This window comes from Periophthalmus magnuspinnatus, chromosome 7, assembly GCF_009829125.3.
Source record: "Periophthalmus magnuspinnatus isolate fPerMag1 chromosome 7, fPerMag1.2.pri, whole genome shotgun sequence".
Taxonomy (NCBI): Eukaryota; Metazoa; Chordata; class Actinopteri; order Gobiiformes; family Gobiidae; genus Periophthalmus; species Periophthalmus magnuspinnatus.
The window spans coordinates 19,573,055-19,581,292 of record NC_047132.1 but is presented as its reverse complement, the minus strand read 5'-3'; positions in this window follow the sequence as shown (position 1 = coordinate 19,581,292).

Genomic DNA, 8,238 nt, shown 5'->3' with positions numbered 1-8,238 from the left:
TCAGTCTAAGAATGCATACAAATTTGAAAGAAAAAGATTTTTTAAAATGAGATCTGGATCCAACCATTCACGTTAAGGAACCGTTAAAAGGAGCCGACTCGTTCATGAACATCTAATCTGGTCTAATCAGGCTCACAACAGGGAAAGTTCCCACTATGGATGGGACAATAACAATTATATTCTCTATTGTTGTAAAAATGGTAGACAGTAATCATTCCTGGGACATTTTATATAATCATGATAATTGTCATTATATCACCAGAATGTACAGAAAAAAAATACATATCCATGATGTTTTACTCTAGACCAGTGTTGGTTTCACTTATAACAAAGTACAACACTATAATAGTTAAATATGGAACCTATTCATAATATTAAAACTGTAATTAATCATATCCAAAACATTTTAAAACTGAGCAACTTTAATCATTTTTACTATTTAATAATTTTCATTATATAATCGTTAATCACAATTATTTTGGCCCTGATAATCATGATACCAAATTTCAATATTGTCCCATGCCTAGTTCCTACAATTAAATATACATCTACATTCACATTCACACCGACTTTATACCTGAAATCACAGACAACAAAAGCAGGATGCAAAGCAATAGACTACAACTTCACAAACCTGGTCTAATGTGCAGCATAGCACACTGAAGGGGGAGTGAGAAAAGGGAGGGAGGACTCAGAGCATCAAAAACTAAACTGAAACCAATCAAACATTTTCATTGTTTTTGGCTAATAAAACGTTTTCAAAATAATAAAAACTAACATGACCCTGATGTGTCTGTTATTAATGTTCATATCTGGAATCACGGACAAAATTGCTAAATAAAAACACCAGAATCATGTATAGCGGGTTAATATGAACATTTTAAGACCAAAATGACGAGGCTCACTACAGCAAACACAAAGAGAGGAGTGATAATTTTTCAATGTAAAGTGAACTGAAGCCAGAGTCGATGAAACTGGAATATTTCACATGTTCTCACTTGAAATATTCCATACATGCATTGAACATGTTCATATTTGTGAATTATAGATTTTTCTGCTTTTTGGTCTAAATGCCAAAGTTAAGACATGTTAATAAAGCCAGTGGTTTGCAGTAGGATTGACAGAGCATATCCTTGGATTGCAGTGAAATGAATTATGTCATAGGTTCCAGCTGGTGCTTTTATTTGAGTGGTTTTATGCTGCTGTGTTTACATGTGGGTTAGTTTTTGGACCAGACTTCCATAAGCTCTTTGGCTAAGATCAGAATTCCGGTTTTGTTCCAGACCAACTCGAGGAAGCACCAGGCCAGAACTGAAAGTACTGGAGAGCGCGTTACCATGCCAACTGGTTTGATTTTGATTGACAGTTTGAATATGATTTTAGACCATATAAAAACAGTAAAGTTTCTATTTGTCATATAATCCTCATAATGAGTATAAATCTGTACATGTTTCTGGTATTCCTAGGCCTCATGTCTGATGATATCTCCTGCACTCCTTAACTTTAAATAAACAGCTCTCAGTGTGTATCATTTAGCTTGACAACAATACGCTGCTACCTTACCGTCATTTTAGCCTTATGAAGTCCAAACATAAGTACCTCCTTCTTTGGTCAAAAGCTGTAATATTCAAATCCATTCTGTCCATTTATGTTTAGTTTATTCATAATTATATCGGTAAACACCTGCTTTTTAAAGGAACTATTATTACATATGCTATATTTTTTTATTTTAAATTCCATAAACCTGACCTGTTTCTCCAGATACAAGGTAAACATGTTCAAAGTAAATATAGCTCTTACTGGTAACAATTGTAATGCTGATTTATTGTTAATTACAAAAACACTGGACATTCAGTGTGACTCAATATGATAATGTCTCTGATCTGAATCCTCTCCCCAGGACCTGCAGCCAACCATTAATCAGTGCTCTAGTGCATGAGGCATAGAAGTCCATATCCATCCATCCATCCATCCATTTTCTTCCGCTTATCCGGGGCCGGGTCGTGGGGGCAGCAGTCTAAGCAGGGACTCCCAGACTTCCCTCACCCCGGACGCGTCCTCCAGCTCCTCCGGTGGGACCCCAAGGCGTTCCCAGGCCAGCCGAGAGACATAGTCCCTCCAGCGTGTCCTGGGTCTTCCCCGGGGCCTCCTCCCGGTGGGACATGCCCAGAACACCTCCCTAGGGAGGCGTCCAGGAGGCATCCTGAGCAGATGCCCGAGCCACCTCAGCTGGTTCCTCTCAACGTGTAGGAGCAGCGGCTCTACTCCGAGCTCCTCCCGTGTGACCGAGCTCCTCACCCTATCCCTAAGGGTGCGCCCGGCCACTCTGCGGAGGAAGCCCATTTCAGCCGCTTGTATCCACGATCTTGTCCTTTCGGTCATTACCCAGAGCTCATGACCATAGGTGAGGGTAGGAACGTAGATTGACCGGTAAATCGAGAGCTTCGCCTTCCGGCTCAGCTCTTTCTTTACCACAACGGACGATACAGCGACCGCATCACTGCAGACGCTGCACCGATCCGCCTGTCAATCTCCTGCTCCATCCTTCCCTCACTCGTGAACAAGACCCCGAGATACTTGAACTCCTCCACTTGGGGCAGAGACTCACCACCCACCCGGAGAGAGCAAACCACCTTTTTCCGGTCGAGAACCATGGCCTCGGATTTGGAGGAGCTGATTCTCATCCCAGCCGCTTCACACTCGGCTGCAAACCGCCCCAGTGCCTGCTGCAGGTCCTGGCTCGAAGAAGCCATCAGGACAACATCATCTGCAAACAGCAGAGATGAAATCCTGTGGTTCCCAAACCAGGCCCCCTCCGGCCCCTGGCTGCGCCTAGAAATTCTGTCCATAAATATAATGAACAGAACCGGTGACAAAGGGCAGCCCTGGCGGAGTCCAACATGCACTGGGAACAGGTCTGACTTACTGCCGGCAATGCAAACACAGCTCCTGCTCCGGTCATACAGGGACCGGACAGCCCTTAGCAAAGAGCCCCGGACCCCATACTCCCAGAGCACCCCCCAAAGGACACCACGAGGGACACGGTCGAATGCCTTCTCCAGATCCACAAAACACATGTGGACTGGTTGGGCAAACTCCCATGAGCCCTCGAGGACCCGATGGAGAGTATAGAGCTGGTCCAGTGTTAAAAAAGTCCATATCATAAACTGTATATATAAATGGACATAATTAACCCGCAAGCCGCCGCATTCCAAATAGGAAGTGATTACAGGCACGATTCTGGCGTGACTCTGCCTCCAATCTACTTTACATTAGAAAACTGTCACCCCTCTCTCTGTAACTGCTGCTGTCAGGCTCATTATTTTGATCTTAAAATGTTTGTAGTAACCCGCTCTATATGATCCTGGTATTTCTATTTCTCTATTGGGTCTGTAACTAAAGATATGAACATTAATCAGAAGCCTTCTTTCCCTGAGGTCGTTAGCAGCAGGTTTGATTGACAGATTGCTAAGTACCTGCCCCTTACAAAACCAGTGGAGCAGGGAGGAATGGGCGTTATCTTTAACTGCTTTGCTCCAGTTTGCCTCTTTGGTTGCTATGATACTCACGGTCGGGAATCCTAATATGGAACTCGGCTCCAAATTCACTCCTATAACTGCTAGCCCTGACGAGCTTCATTTGACTGGTTGATGTTACACTCCCTTAGTCCACTTCTTTCTACAGTCTATTGTCCATATACTGAAAATGAGAAAAACTTGTATGTGTCCTCTCTCTGCAGGTTTAGGCACTGGGAGCCCAGGTTCAGTTGTAATTGTCATACCTGTCGTACCTGGTAAGAGAGCAGGCTACATACAGTTCCTTAAACTTTATTTATCCAAAAGTCCTCACTGCACAGTTCAGCCAGTAGCGGCGCCTGCTGTTGTAGAAAGGTTTTGCGTTATTAGTACATTTTTGTCATTGCTGTGAGCTTTTAGCCAAGGAAAGTGAGAGGACATGTGCGAGACGTGGTCAGACTCAGTAACAAGGGTGGGGAGGTGTTGGTCTTGGTTTGGTCTTGTTCTAGTTCCTGTTTAGTCTAGTTCAGGTTTAACGGGCGTTCCCACTTGCATATTCACTACATCAAAACTGGGACTAAACCAGAACTAAACCCAAAAGTAAGCCTGAACTGGCCCAGGACTAAATAAGGACCAGAACAGTACCAAGCCAAGTCCTATTTAGGACCAAGTTTTGCTTTTGGTGAACACACCTTTATTCTTCAATGCAGCTTGGGTAACCTGTCAGGAGCAGAGGGCCTATCGTGAGCTAGGGTTGAAGCATGATGATGAGTCAACCCTGGAGAACCCAGAAGTACCCACTCAGACATGGGTAGAACATGCAAACTACACAGATAAGGCCATCAGGCCTAACTTGGCAATCAAATGAGGAATCTTCATGATATGAAGTGAAAGTGCTAACTAATCAGCAACATCCAGAATATCTTGCATGTTTTGTGATTGGCTCTATACGCCTGTCAGCTGAACTGTCTGTCAGTACATTTACATGCACACCAGGAAAACTGGATAACTGGCCTAGTCCAATTCAAACAAAATTTTCAAAATGCATGTAAACCCGGGAACTATGACTGAGGTGTTGCGAATCAAATCTCAAAGATCCCATGAACACATCTGGAGAAGTCCCTCTAGAGCGACTCCACCAGAATCTGAATGCACATGCACATGTCTGGTAAGTGAGACAATTGCATTTTGCTGCCTGTTACCATTGTAAAAGGCAGAAAAAGGCAATATTACAGGTGCCTGTACCTGTAATATTGCCTTTTATCTACATCTTTTATCTGCTTGTCAGTCTTGTTGAAATAAGTTTAATTTTTTTTAATTAAATTCTTGCGTTCAAGTGTCTCAATCTTTTCTAAACTGGGTTGATCTGTTCTCTAAAATATACTGCACATTCTTGCACATTCTCTGTGCCTATACCACAAAATGTCTGGCTGTGCTGAGAAAGAATGAAATGCAGTGTTGTGTTAACCCTGTGGCCAGGACACTCTGACAGGAAGAAAGCATGATGATAAAAATACATTTATCTTTATCATCTTTGTATAGGGGACATTTTAGTGTGGATCCTGACTTGCAAAACAAGCATTCCAGACATTGAAATAGAGATTTGATAAGATAAAGTATCTGGTCCAAAACTGTAGCATTTAGACACCGTGGAGCCTACGTAACTTTTTCCATCCAGACTAATTCCTTTTGGCTCCATAGAATATTGTAAAACCAGCAATTTTGCAAACGTGGCAGTATGCATATTGATTTGTCTATTGTAAAAAATGTACTGTGTTTCTGGTGGAGAACACAACACCTGTTTGTCTACAGGAAGAGGAGGTAGCTTTGCCAAGAATATTCCACAGTATTGCATTAATCTTATCTGCATTATATACCCATTTAGACAAGGTGATAGGCAAAGTGACAGGTCAGATCCGTGGAGAGTTGACAAGGTGTTTTAACAGTACACATACTTGTAATGGAATGAATGCTTCAAAGATATGATTAATGCCATACTGTGAAACATTACAGGCAAAGCTAGATATCTCCAAAGAGGTCTTCCAGAGCCACAACTAAAAATATATCTATTTTCTTTGTAAACACACATCTTAATCTTAAACATCTTAATGAGCTATCTGGTTTTGAAAGTGCATGTGCTTTCCCTCTCACTGACAGCAATAGTTTATCAAAAAAGCCTGTATATCAGTTCATCTCACCAAACTATGCGCGGATTTGACCAAAAACACCATTGAAAATCTGTATCTAGTCTTTTACCAACCCATTTTTTCCTCTCTGCTGTAAACACTTTGTTTAAATTATAGATGCAATGGAATGGTAGAGCTTGTACTTAGCTCTTCCCTAACAGATGAAAGTGTGTGGGGACCAAGCAGAGGGTGGTGGCTCTCCAAGTTGCGGGTGGGGTTTGAACCTGGGTCACATGTGCACTGTATGTTACATGTTTATACAGGCCCATTGATGTTGTGGAGATTAATGGCCAACACAGACCATGTAATTACTATATATGGACAACAGGCATGTACGAGGAGGATACGCATGTTCTCACTTTGGGTTGAGGGTTTCCAGAGGGTGGGGGTCATTTCAAGTTAGGTTTGTTGAAATTGTGAGAGAAAGTAGGTCAGAAATAGAACCATAGACCTCAAAAAAAGCAAGAGTTTTACATAATAAACGTTCCATCCACTTCATAGTCAATTTTACATAACATTTTACATAACAGAACATCATTTGTAGCCTCTTCTGCTCTAAGACAAACTGACAAAGACATGGCAGCTTAACCTTCGGGGTATCAAGCAAAACACCATTTGTCACAACTGCTTGTCACTATTCAGTTTTATCTGCCAACTCAACAAAGATACTTCAGACCAAGTCTAGCTCAACATCTGGAGACAGGCCTCCGGGGAGCAGCACAGTGGTGCCCACTGCTCCTGACAGGTTGCCCCAGCATTATTGAAGGCTGGCACAAATTTTCCTTTGGGGACAATAAAGTTTAACCTTAACCGTTAACTTTTAGGAATTTATCTTTTTCCTGTTTGAAGCCAGCCCATACCAACCTGGTGCAATACTTTTATTATGCATGAATTTACAACATTCTTAACTGAATAAGTGCTGACTATTCAACATATTTCACATACTAAGTTGGTAATACTACTGACTATTTAAGTTTTGATTTAATAATGCAGGTCAAAAAGGTCAAAAGTTTTTAACAACAGATAATTTAAAGGAAAAGGAAGTGAAACTCGTGACACCAAATAGGAGAAATAATGAATCATAACCACTGTCATAGTTGAAACTAAAGAATTGAATAGCGAGGCATGTATGCATTTTATTCATCCTGCAGTTGCCATACTGTACATAGCACATCTGTACATACACGCCTTCATGTGTAACACATATGAAACCCATGTGCACTTAGGGGTTTGCTTGTTCTGGCCAAATGTTTGAAGTCAAACAAGAATTCAAGATCTATAGAATCAATGTTTGTTCTTTCTGTTGTTCTTTCCATATGGAGTATTTACCATTGAAAAACTAAAACCATGCTTTTTATTATAAGGTAATTTGAGATTTGTCCAAAACATGTCGCTATGAAGATATCTAATATATTTGAATATTTTGATGCAGTTGTTGTGGAATAACTTGACATGAGGCTGGACTCAAGACCCAGAGACAAAAACCCTTAAAGTGGAACTAAGTAACATTTTTACCTCATTATATGTTGTTATAAGTCTCTGTGATGGTTAAATATGAATCTTCGGGGTGTTTGAAGCATCTGTCGTGTCTCTCTGCTGTCTCCATGTGGAAAACGAGCCTTGCAATAAGGCTGAAAAGTTACTTATTTCTGGTTTAAAATATAGTGATAATATTGTTCATTCATGTCAAGCTCAGTCTAGTCTTGCTCTGCTTCTAGTGTAAGGAGTATTACACACATGATGACGTAGGCCAAGATAAGAAGAACTGAAGCGTAGACAGCAAAAAGCCTTGTTATTGCTTTTTACTGATAGCAAGGACTGAGCTGGCAGTGCGGGGCTGGCACAGCACATAAATGCAAACTCTCTATCGGTAGTAAATACGTATTCCTGGCTGATTAGGACTGTCTCCACCACCAGAGTCCAGCGATGTGCCCTTCCCAGAGCCATAAACAGAACCAACCCAGTTCAAAGTCATGGTAATAAGCAGAACCACTAAGTGCAGGTTTAACAGAGCCCGCTGCAGGGACACTGGGAGCATTCATGAGTTCTGTGGGAGACAGGATTCAACTGGTTCATATGGTTCATTGTACCCAGTGTCTTAAGCTTTAGTGGCTGCAACATACACTTAGATGTCTAATTTAGACACACAGGACTTTTATTGCAAATTTTGGTTACTGTACTTGACGCTCATTCAGATCACAGATTCTCAAATAGCGGTGCAGCTGCCACTTTTGGTACACAGGAGGCTATTTATTTGTTCAGTATATCAATTACACAGTCATATCTAAATTTGTCAATCACCTGTTATCATTTTCCTGGCAAAGACTGCAAATATTTAGGCAATAGAACGTACTCTACAGATTTTTGTCTAAGTTCAGAAGTTCCTGTTTCAGTCTTTCTCCAAAGCATTACTCCTGAATAGGTTTAAAATATACAAGGTAAATTGAGAGAAAAATCACAAAATATTCTCATCTGATCTCATTTGGGTTAATTCTGTCAGACCTGGTTTAGTCCCACCAAGTCTTTAAACTGGCAGC